The following is an 11977-nucleotide window of genomic DNA, read 5'->3' as shown; positions in this document are numbered from 1 at the left end:
TCCAATCACTGGTGTCCTTATAAGAGCAAAGGACACACAGGGAGAAGGCCATGTGACACTGGAGACAGAGACTGGAGTGATGCAGCCACAAGTCGAGGAGTTCCAAAGATTGCTGGCAACCACCAGAAGCTAGGAAAAGACAAGGAAGGATTCCCCTCCTAGAGCCTTCAGAGAGAGCATGGCCATATCAGTACCTTGATTTCAGAGTTCTAGCCTCCAGAGCTGTTAGAGAATAAATTTCTATTGTTTGAAGCCCCCCAGTTTGGGGTACTTGCTATGGCTGCCCTAGGCAAGTAACACAGTGAGGGAAATTAAAGGAATTAAAAGGTATGCTGGAAAGAATTTTAAACTGTGGAAAGTATGACTTCTTCTACACTCTAAAGAAAAAATCTCTGAGAATTAAGGCCTTCATAGGGCTCCACCATTTCCCCACCTTACTCAAGGTTCAGGTCAGGGCTTTGTATGGGAGCATCTTCTCCAAACCTCCACAGTTCAACTCTGCCATCCAGCTCTTGCGAAATCTCATGCACTACCATTAGGGACTGATTTCACCCTAGGACTGATTTCCCTTCCCCCACAGTTTATGATAATAACCCCTAGCTGTGTTTTCTCCTAATTCTGAATTATCCAGCCCAGAAGCATACTATAGGGGAAGGGCTTCCAGCAGGACCGTCTAGAATGAGCAATGGTACATTAAACTTATTCAAGCTCTCCTTCCTGTGGAAGCTGTGGACCTGCCCCTGCTTTCTTTTGAGTGTTCAGTGTGTAACTCTGGGACTGCAAATGTGTGTGTGTGCGCCTGTATGCGGGCACACACACACCCCTCCCTAGGACACACACCCATTCTCAAATACAATACAATCCAGTGGAGGAAAGAAAGTTTTATAACTGCTTCATATTTAGCAAGGCCCCCCGTCTGCGGTGGGGTTAGAACTTTATATGGTGGAACCATTACTATTACTGTGTAGATGGAGATAATGGGGGTGTTTCACCTTCAAGCAGAGGATAAAAATATCAGCCTCATCGGGCATTTTTGGCACTGAAGAAAGGGAGAGAAAATCCCTGTAGCCATTCTCTGTCTCTTAAACTCATAACATTTCCATTTTCTTCTAATTAAAACAACGAAACAACAACAACAGAAGAGAGTTCTGGCACAAAGAATGAAGCCAGCACCGACTATGGCTGATCGTAAAAGAAGAAAAAAAGAAAAAAAAGGAACTGAATGGAACAGAAACGAAAGAAAACGTTGACATCTGAGCTCTGGGCTGCAGAAATTGCACCTAAACTATAAAGAATGCCTAGTTGCTCACTTTGTCTCTCTCCCTCTCTCTCGTTGGAATTCTCACACTTTAGCTGGGTTTCCTTGCTTCCAAAAAAATGAACGGCTTCTGACAAGAGAGGTTTTTGGAAGAAAGACCTGCTATTGGTGTTGAGGAAGATTGATTCTCCTAATTTATAATCAAGGTTTTTTTGTGTGTTGTTTGAGCTCAAAATTCATTCAAATAGACTTTCAGAGTTTTCAGTTGATTAAAGTGACTCCGAAAAAACAATCCTGAGTGTGTGTCTTTCTGCTGTGCTAATCTTTTTTTTTTTTTTTTTTGCGGTACGCAGACCTCTCACTGTTGCGGCCTCTCCCGTTGTGGAGCACAGGCTCCGGATGCGCAGGCTCAGCAGCCAAGGCTCACGGGCCCAGCCGCTCCGCAGCACGTGGGATCTTCCCGGACTGGGGCACGAACCTGCGTCCCCTGCATCGGCAGGCGGACTCTCAACCTCTGCGCCACCAGGGAAGCCCTGCTGTGCTAATCTTAAACCACTTTAAAAACTTTTTTTTATTAGCATAAATAATGCAGGTTGATTATCAACAGATAAGAAAAATAGGTGTGCAAAATAAAGGAAAATAAAAGCATATAACAGCATTGATGCAGGAATAACTATGAATATTATTACTAATATTGCTAATATTCTTCCAGGCTTTTTCTTTATTTACAAATATTATTAATGTGTTAAAGATGGGATCACACTATATTTTCTGTTTTCTAATCTGCTTTTGTTCCTAAACTATATTTTGTAAATATCTCCCTTGTCAGTAAGTGTGCTTCCATATTGATTTAGTCGACCCTGTAGTACATTTGTACAGCGTCAAGTGAGCTGGAACTATATTTCCCAGAATTTCCTTCGCCATATGGCCCTGGTTAGAGTTGGTCACAGGAGAAATTTATGTGAGTGGAAACTGATGGATGGTGGAAAAGCAGCTACAGCTGTTTTGTTACATTGTGAGGTGATCTGGGACCAGGTGCTGCTACAGGTCCCACAAACTGTCACCAATCTGCTGGTTCACTTGTTAGTGTGGAGTGACACATGGCCTTCAGCAACTTTGGCTCCTTTCGCGCCTGTGAATCCTGAGACAGTTGTATGTGCAACTCCGTGTTGAAGGGCAGGAACTTACCCTGAAGGTTATCTGCATCTTTTTTTTTTTTTTTTTTCTTTTGCGGTACGCGGGCCTCTCACTGTTGTGGCCTTTCCCGTTGCGGAGCACAGGCTCCAGACGCACAGGCTCAGCGGCCATGGCTCACAGGTCCAGCCGCTCCGTGGCATGTGGGATCTTCCCAGACTGGTGCCCGAACCCATATCCCCTGCATCGGCAGGCGGACTCTCAACCACTGCACCACCAGGGAAGCCCGGTTATCTGCATCTTTAAGATTGAGAGACAGATGTGGTGTTCAGGTTGTCATCTTTGAATTTTGGGTTATTCTCACAGGTTCCAGTTTGTCCATCTGTCCATCTAAGACTGCTTAGCCACCTCCCACGTTGCCTGATGTCTAATCCCTACTGTGGTTCTGTTTCTCCTATCGAACAGTAATCAGTCCAGAATTTGGTACCAGATGTGAGGTGTCCTTGCTACCTATTGCTGTGTAACAAAACATCCCAATGTTTACTGGCTTAAAACAATAATTATAATCATATTGTTAACTCTCCTGGCTGTGGGTCGGGCATTGGGGAAGCACCCAGTGGGGTGGGTCTGGTTTGGTTCTTGCTTTTAGATTTCTGCTAATAGTTTTCTCAAGGCCCTTCTGGTTCCACCCACAGCCTAGTCCCAAAGCCAATGCCACTTGCTTTAGGGTTTTGTTATGGCAGCATTCAATTTCCAGCCACTGAATTCTCTGTTTGTCTGTCACTGGCTTAAAAATCACCCCAAAACAATAATAATCATTATATTATCTCCCACAGTTTCTGTGTGTAAAGGATTTGGGAAGGACTCAACTGCCAGGTTGCAGCTCAGCGTCTTCCTACGGTGGCAGTCAGATGATAGTTGGAGCTAGAACAGCAGGGGTTGGAGCAGCTGGGGACTGGCCAGGCATCTCTCTCTTCACTTGTAGTCCCAGGGCCTCTCCCCGTGGGCCCCCTCACAGCATGGCAGCCTCAGGGCATTCTATGGGGGCTGAAGACTTTAACAAGTAACGCTGTGAATAAGGCACACCTTTAATTACTTATTTTATTTTATTTTTTTAAAATTTATTTATTTATTTATTTATTTATTCATGGCTGTGTTGGCTCTTCGTTTCTGTGTGAGGGCTTTCTCTAGTTGCGGCAAGTGGGGGCCACTCCTCATCGCGGTGTGCAGGCCTCTCACTATCGCGGCCTTTCGTTGCGGAGCACAGGCTCCAGACACGCAGGCTCAGTATTTGTGGCTCACGGGGCTACTTGCTCCGCGGCATGTGGGATCTTCCCAGACCAGGGCTCAAACCCGTGTCCCCTGCATTGGCAGGCAGATTCTCAACCACTGCGCCACCAGGGAAGCCCTAATTTTAATTTTTATTTTTCTTGGCCGTGTGGCATGTGGGATCTTTCCCTGACCAGAGATCAAACCCGTGCCCCCTGCATTGAAAGCACAGAGTCTTAACCACTGGACTGCCAGGGAAGCCCCATTACTTAGTTTATTTTTGTTTCAAGAGTATAATATCTTTTCTTCCTTCTCTAAGGCTATATTAATAATACTATTTTTTTAGTTCTCAGCTCCTTCCGTAGTTTGTTTCCTCCAAATTTTTTGTTGACTCCCTTTCATAAGTCTCATTATTTTAATTTGCATCTCTTTAATTATTAATAAGGTTAAACCTTTAAAAGCTGCTTATTGGTCACATGCATTTCTTTTTCCTTTTTGAATTGCCTGTTCATTTCTTTTGCCCATTTTTCTATTGCAGTGATTGTCTTCTTCTTAAAGGTTTTATTTTATTTATTTTCTTTAATATTTATTTATTTATTTAGCTGTGCCAGGTCTTAGTTGCGGCATGTGAGATCTTTAGTTGGGGCATGCGGGATCTTTAGTTGCAGCATGCAGGATCTTTTTTTTTTTTTTTTAGTTGCTGCATGCGGGATCTAGTTCCCTGACCAGGGATTGAACTCAGGCCCCCTGCATTGGGAGTGTGGAGTCTTAACTGCTAGACCTCCAGGGCAGTCCCTTAAAGGTTTTAAAGAAAGCTTTATATGCAAATGACACTAAATGTTTACATTCATATTGTAGATATTATTCCTCCCTATAGTTGTCATATTTTCCAAACTAAAAATTAGGATAGGGCTTCCCTGGTGGCGCAGTGGTTGAGAGTCCACCTGCCGATGCAGGGGACACGGGTTCGTGCCCCAGTCTGGGAAGATCCCACATGTTGTGCAGCGGCTGGGCCCGTGAGCCATGGCCGCTGAGCCCGCGTGTCCGGAGCCTGTGCTCCGCAACAGGAGAGGCCACAACAGTGAGAGGCCTGTGTACCACAAAAAAAATAAAAATAAAAAAAATAAAAATTAGGATAAATTCTGTGTAAAGAATGTTGACCTGATTTACAAATGTATGTATATAAAAAGATTTACCAAAGTCTATAAAAATAAGTTATAATAATTAGTCTTTAAAGAAAATAATAAAAATTCCTGAACTAACTGTTCTGAAAACCACTACCTATAAGATAATGGCTCTCAATCCTGGCTGCACATTAGAATCATTTGGGGAACTTCCAAAAGTACTGAAGTCTGGTTCCTACCCACACCAAGGATTTCTCTGGAGATCTGCAACCAGGGTTGGAAACCTCTGATGTATATCATCAGTCCTGTTGATCAAGGTAGACTTCTTGTGGGTACAGATTCCCTCATGGAAAACTGGGATCAGAGCACTGCATGTGAGCTTGCCTTCCTGGGCTTCTTCTGAACCAGCCCTCTTACTGAGAGGTCACAGAAAGTCCACTTGTTCATACGTGTGTCCTCCTCCCCTGCCACCACCAGCTGCCTGGTATTCTGAGCATTATTGTCAGTCCTTAAGGGCTGTTTTCTTAAGAAGTAGGGCATTTGCATTTAGCTAAGGCATCATGTTGCTTGGAAGAGTAGTACATCAGCTACCTAATTCCTTACAACCCAAAGTGGGGTTTGGACCAGCAGGCCCTTAGGTCCCACCCCAGGCCCAGTGAATCAGAATCTGCCTTTAAATCAAATTTTCAGATGACTCATAGCCACATTCAAGCTTGAGAAGGATGAATATACAGGGAATTGTCCACCAGGGTGTAAGCTTCAGGAGGACAGGGACCTTGTCTATCTTGTCACAGGAAGGACTTGCAGTAATATATGTTGAATTATGAATTTCATTATTAAAGGAAGTTAAACATGTTATATAATATGAGTCATATAATATGGGTCAACAGGACTTTCTTTGGGTGCCATAATGCCAGGCAGAATCATATTCTGGATATATTTTATTCAATGTAGCATGATATTTATGTATGCTGTATTAGTATGATTTAGGTTGCTTGGCACACATGCTGTGCTTTAATAGGTATAGTAACTTATTACTGCTGTTTGTATTTATTTTAACATTCCATAAAAGACTCTCATGTAACTTATTTCATTTAATCTCTACGGTGTATAAGGACTTGACTCTATGAATCAGGAGAATAAGGGTATCTCCACTTAGTACATGAGCAAACACAAGATTGAGAGGTTTGTAGAAGGCTTGATAGTGAGTTAATACCAAACTAGAATTTGCACTCAAAACCCCAAAGTTCCTAGTCTACGGGCTAACCACTGAAGGCTTAGAACTCAGCATTGTGTAATACTGATACTGCAGGGAGAACATGAAAAAAATTATAATAATGGGTAATGCAACTTTTTCATTTAAAGGCATTTCCCCTAGTTTTATACATTGCTACTTTTTGTTTTGAGTTAACTAATTAACGTTTGCAGTAAAACTCCCAAGTGAATATTGACAGTACAATCCTTTAAAGATTTCCTGAAACAAAATTTAAAATAAAATCTTACTGGGTATTCATCAGAGAGCTAACATGAAATTGTTTTTCCTTTTATAGCTCTATATCTTTGTGAGCTTGGAAGGAGAACATATTCTATTTTATGGAACTGTCACTTTATTTTTTGCATCAGAAAATAAGCCTTCATTTCTTTTCAATGGCATTCAGAATTATCTCTGATCCTGTAATTTACTTCTTAGTTCACCAGAGGATATTTGCAGCAAAGCTAACCTCAGAGATGGTTGTTTAGGATAATGTTTGACATTAGAGGTGAAGTAGATAAGAGGCATTTGGAGGGAATTAATGACAATGTGATAAACTCTTATAAATGATCCCTTCCTCACCTATTTTTATACAGGAATGTCATTAGATGCATTCAGCTATCTTGTTCAATAGACTTTATTGTTTAAACCCAACAGTGAGAACTGTTTCATAGTTGTCTTTACGTCCCTCAGAATTTTGTACCTGATTGCTTTGCATTTGATATGAGTTCCACAAAGTTGTTTAATTGAATCACTCAATTGTATTGTGACACCCCATATTTATATTCTCTAGATGAAGACCCCCCAGAAAACCTACAGCAATAATGATAAACACTATACTGAATCCAGATTCTTTAAACTATCCTCAAATAGATTAAAATGGGGCATTATCAAACTGTAAATTTCATTTCTGCAAAGTCTGCCCTTAGAGTGAACACCATACATAACATCCCAGCACCATTTTTTCCCCTGGAGCCTTCCCCATCCCTCCCCTCTTGGTCTAAGTAGAAAGACAATAAATTTCGACATGGTGAATGGGTCATGCACCACAGATCTGGATGTGTTTTATTCTGGAAATAAGTGACAAATGTAAACAAAGTTTTACCTGAAGAGACCTGGAGAGAAAAAACAATCATTTATATATACTGAGAACTTGTAGGTATAAGGTGCTGCCCTGAATTCTTTATATATAACAGGCTCTACTGTCACTGCCTTCTATTTACAGATAAAGGAAACTGTGACATGGAACTACTGAGTAGCCCTCCCAAGCTAGTGGGTGGCAGGGCTGGGATTGGAACTCAGGCTATCTGACTCCAAAGTCATTACTCTCTGTGCTATGCTGCCTCTGCAAAATGATAGTTAACCTTTCCTTTTCTTATTCAATGAATTAAGACCTCCCCCCGCATTAGGACTAATTTGTCCTGCATCCCATTCCCAATTCGCTGGATAAACTTATTAATAAAACCTATCATTAAAGCCCCACCCTAAAGTTATCATGGGAAGCAAAGAGTTTAAGGGATTCCAGTACCAATTAGCTTTCCCAAATAGCGTATATTTTTAGCTTTGACTCTGGAAGGCCAAAGATTGATGCTAATCACCATGATATTGGTGATCCAAGATGTTTCTGAACAAGTGGGATGCTCCGTGGGTGCCCAGGCAGATGGTTTCTCTTTTCTGGATCTCAGTGTCCCTGTCTGTATAACAGGGATTTTGGATTATGTGATGGTCAATGTTCCTTCCAGGCCTACACCACCTACCTCAGCTTATTACTGTTTCCTGGGCATGTGAGTGGGCACCTGACTCCCCAGGGCTCCATGATATTCATCTGCAATTCTGGGCAGCTCCTGAAGCGAGTATGAAGGATAAAAATGCCAATAAAGCAAAACATATATGTAGTGACAAAGCCTGACACAACTGATGAAAAATAATGCAAAGAAACTTCATGAAACCCAAGCAAATAGATGAATGATGTAAGCATTTGTTGGTCCTCCTTGGTGGGACAAATGAAATGGGTATCAGTATGGTAGGACAAAGCCCGTTGTAGCCCTTTGTCAGTGACCTTGAGGAGTGCTGGCTTCTACTCTTTACCAGGGTATCAACATTTTCTATACAATAAATACCTGTAGAGCATCTAATATGTGTCAGGGACTGTTCTAGGCACTGAGGATCATGTATGTCTTTGTTCATTTGGGCTGCTAGAACAAAAATATCATAAACATATGTTTATAGCTTATAAACCATAGAAATCTATTTCTCACAGTTCTGGAGGCTGGAAGTCCAAGATCAAAACAGTGGGAGATTCCATGTCTGGTGAGGCCCCACTTCCTGGCTCATAGATGGCCTTTTTTTCACTATAACCTCACATGAAAGAAGGGGTGAGCTAGGTCTCTAGGGTCTCTTTTCTAAGGGCACTCATCCCGATCATGTGGACTTTGCCCTTATAAGCTACTTACCTCCCAAAGGCCTCACCTCCTACTACTATCACCTTGGGGGTTAGGATTTCAACATATGAATTGGTGGGTGGAGAACACAAACATTCAGTCCACAGCAGTCTAATAAACAAAACTAAGATTGTTGTCCTCATGGAGTTTATGTTAATTTTAGAAGGAGCTACCCTTTGTCCTTTTTGTTCAGATGCTTTTTGTTTTTTCAGTCCTCTTAGGGGTCAAATGTGGGAAGCCACGCACAATGAGGCAACAAAAGTATTACCAAAAAGTGGCTCCAATTCCCTGACCATCTAACGGCACTGGAGAAACCTGAGATGGGACGCACCTGAGGTGAGGTCCTGAGGCATATAACAGGTAAACGTCTGCAATGATATGGCTCCATGTTCAGCTTGAAAGCCTTTTCCCTCCTACAATGAAGTGGCCTGGAAATTGAATTTTTAAAAAACAATGGTCTAAGATATCTTAAGTCCAAAACACCACTCACCTCAGAAGGTGCAGGCTGAGATTCCTCTTGGTTTTTCTCCTTCTGAAGTGATCGCACATCATCTGCCTCCCTCCCAACCTGGGCTTCTAAGAGCCATTACATTCTTGCCCTGTCTTCCCCATCATGTCTTTTTTTCTTTCTGCTATTAAATGGAACTGACTGTACTAGAATGTGCAGAGAATAAATAGGCCTCCAGACTTCCCAACTGCAGAGTGGTGGTCAGCAGTGCAATGAAAAGGAAGCACCGGATGGCAATTGCTGTCCAGAAACACTGGCTGATTTTAACAGTTGTGGACCCTTCTCCTGCTACAGTGATGGTCTTGTGCCTATGTTTGTCAAGGACTACAGTGTTGTCCTTGGACTCTCTCTGGTCACATGCTCCAGACCAGCAGTCTGGGGTCTGACTTTTTTTTTTTTTTTTTTTTTTTTTACGGTACGCAGGCCTCTCACTGTTGTGGCCTCTCCTGTTGTGGAGCACAGGCTCCGGACATGCAGGCCCAGCGGCCATGGCTCATGGGCTCAGCCGCTCTGCGGCATGTGGGATTTTCCCAGACCGGGGCATGAACCCGTGTCCCCTTCATCAGCAGGCGGACTCTTAACCACTGCGCCACCAGGGAAGCCCCCTGACTTCTTAAGTGTAGCTGAACTCGGGAGAAAACTGCTGGAGACTTTGATTATTCCAGTTATTCTTTAAATAATTACTGTCCTCCATTTTTCTGAATATGCTGTATTCCAGCCATCTGGACTGGGTCGCCCCTGCCTCTGAGCTTGTGGCTGAGCTAACTCACTGCAGCCACCAACTGGGATGAGTTTGACTCCCTGGGGCTTCATCATCCTCTCCCAGCTGCTTTCCTACACAAGTGTGAGCCCTTTGGGCTTTGCCAGGGAAAGAGCTTCAAAGTGTGGTGCTTACCCAGTTCTAGGATCTAGAAAATATGCATCCAACAACACTTCCCCTTGCCTGTCCCCACACCCTAGGGCAGGGGACGAAGGAGTTTGGGATGGAGGATTGGGCATAAGAAAGTTGTCTTCCTTTTAAAGCAACCGAGTGATACAACCACTCAACCACCTGCAGGATATGACTCAATGCAGGAAATTGTGACACTTGCCTTCCATGCTTCTCTCCTCAGAGCTGTCTGCTGTTATCCAGGGCAATAAGCTGCACCTTATTTTCAAATCCCTCCTTTACCTTTATGTAAATTCATTGTCTCAGTTCTCATTCCTTAGGACTCCGCCTGTGTGACAGCAGTGGGGAGCAGGTCTTAGGTGACCACCTGTGAGTTTATCATGGGAGTGGGCGTCAGCAAAACAAAGGATCTGTACTTCCTTATTCTGATTACTGTCAAATTAGGATTCTGAGATGTAGATGACCACGCAGCTGGGGGTCAGAGATGCAAAACGTGTCCCTGAAGAGGCTGCTATTTATTAGATAGTCTGAAAGAATCTTGTTTGAGCTGTAAGGCTAGCCTCGATGTTTGCTTTTGAGAAAAAGAAACATCTGATATGTTCAGGGAGTAAGGCAGATTTGTTATCCTAACATCATGCAGCTGGTAATAGGAATCATTTAAGCCAGTATCTCAGTCATCACTGGAAGTAGATTCTGAGGCTTCTCCATGGAATATTTTGAGTCAGTGAGTCTGAGGTGGGCCTGGGAGTATGCATTTTTCACAAGCTTCCCACCTCCCTTCCCCCTGACTCCAGGGAAGTGGAGAAACATTTTTTTTGTTGTTTGTGTATTTGTTTGTTTATTGAAGTATAATTGATTTACAATGTTGTATTAATTTCTACTGTACAGCAAAGTGATTCAGTTATACATATATATTCTTTTTCATATTCTTTTCCTTTATGGTTTATTACAGGCTATTGAATATAGTTCCCTGTGCTGTACAGTAGGACCTTGCTGTTTATCCATTCTATGTATAATAGTTTGCATCTGCTAATCCCAAACTCCCACTCCACTCCTCCCCCAACCCTCTCCCCCTTGGCAACCACAAGTCTGTTCTCTATGTCTGTGAGTCTGTTTCTGTTTCATAGATAAGTTCATTTGTGTCATATTTTAGATTCTATATATAAGTGATATCATATGGTATTTGTCTTTTTCTTTCTGACTTAGCTTGGTATGATCATCTCTAGGTCCAAGAGAAAATGTTGATTTAAACCAGTAGTTACCAAACTGTAGCCTGCACCAGAATGATCCAAAAGGCTTGTTAAAACACCCCTACCCCCAGAGTTTCTGATTTGGGAGGTCCTGGTGGAGCTTGACAATCTGCACTTCTAACAAGTTCCCAGGTGACGTTGATGCTGCTGGTCCAGGGACCATATTTTGAGAAGCACTGATTTAAACAACCCAGTTTCTCTGTGCGGATCCTTTGCTTTGAAAACCCTTTTACTGCTCTGGTAGGTCGGTAGATCGGTGGGAAGAGGCTCGGGTTGTGGGGTGTGGGTGTGGGTGTTGAACTGTTTGTGGTCCGGGAGGTGAGGAGTTGTACTTTATCCCAAAGATGCACTCCGCAGCGACTTCTGGACTTCATGGCCCTCTTGCCACAGATCCCTCCCCTGAAGGCTTTGAACCAAGCAAAGTCTGCTGAGGTAGGAGCATAGCTGTCGTAGTTTGAGCATTTTCTGCCAATTTCCTTTATTCCACCGACCTCCATGGGGGTCACTCTTTGCCGCCTGTTACCAACATCATCACATTTGTGTTGCCTACAGTTGTCAGGTGCTCTCAACGGTATCTGATTTGCAATACAAGAAAAGACGGTTTAATGAAAGAGTTAGCTTTTAATGAGAGTCCTGACTTGCATAATCCTGCTTGAAATCATAGCAGCAAATACGTTTTAAAATTCTAAATATCCAAAAACTCCCATTATATTCAAGAATCTTTTAAACATTGGTTGCCTGAGGGAAGGGGAACTCTGTAGCTAAGGTGGGGAGGAAATTTTTCACCAAAACCTCTTTCACGGTTTGAATTCTGAACTTGAATGAACTCTTAAAAAGATAAGTCTCGGGCTT

This window comes from Hyperoodon ampullatus, assembly GCF_949752795.1.
Source record: "Hyperoodon ampullatus genome assembly, chromosome: 4".
Lineage (NCBI taxonomy): Eukaryota > Metazoa > Chordata > Mammalia > Artiodactyla > Ziphiidae > Hyperoodon > Hyperoodon ampullatus.
The sequence above is the reverse complement of the archived record's forward strand: the minus strand, read 5'-3'. Positions refer to the sequence as shown.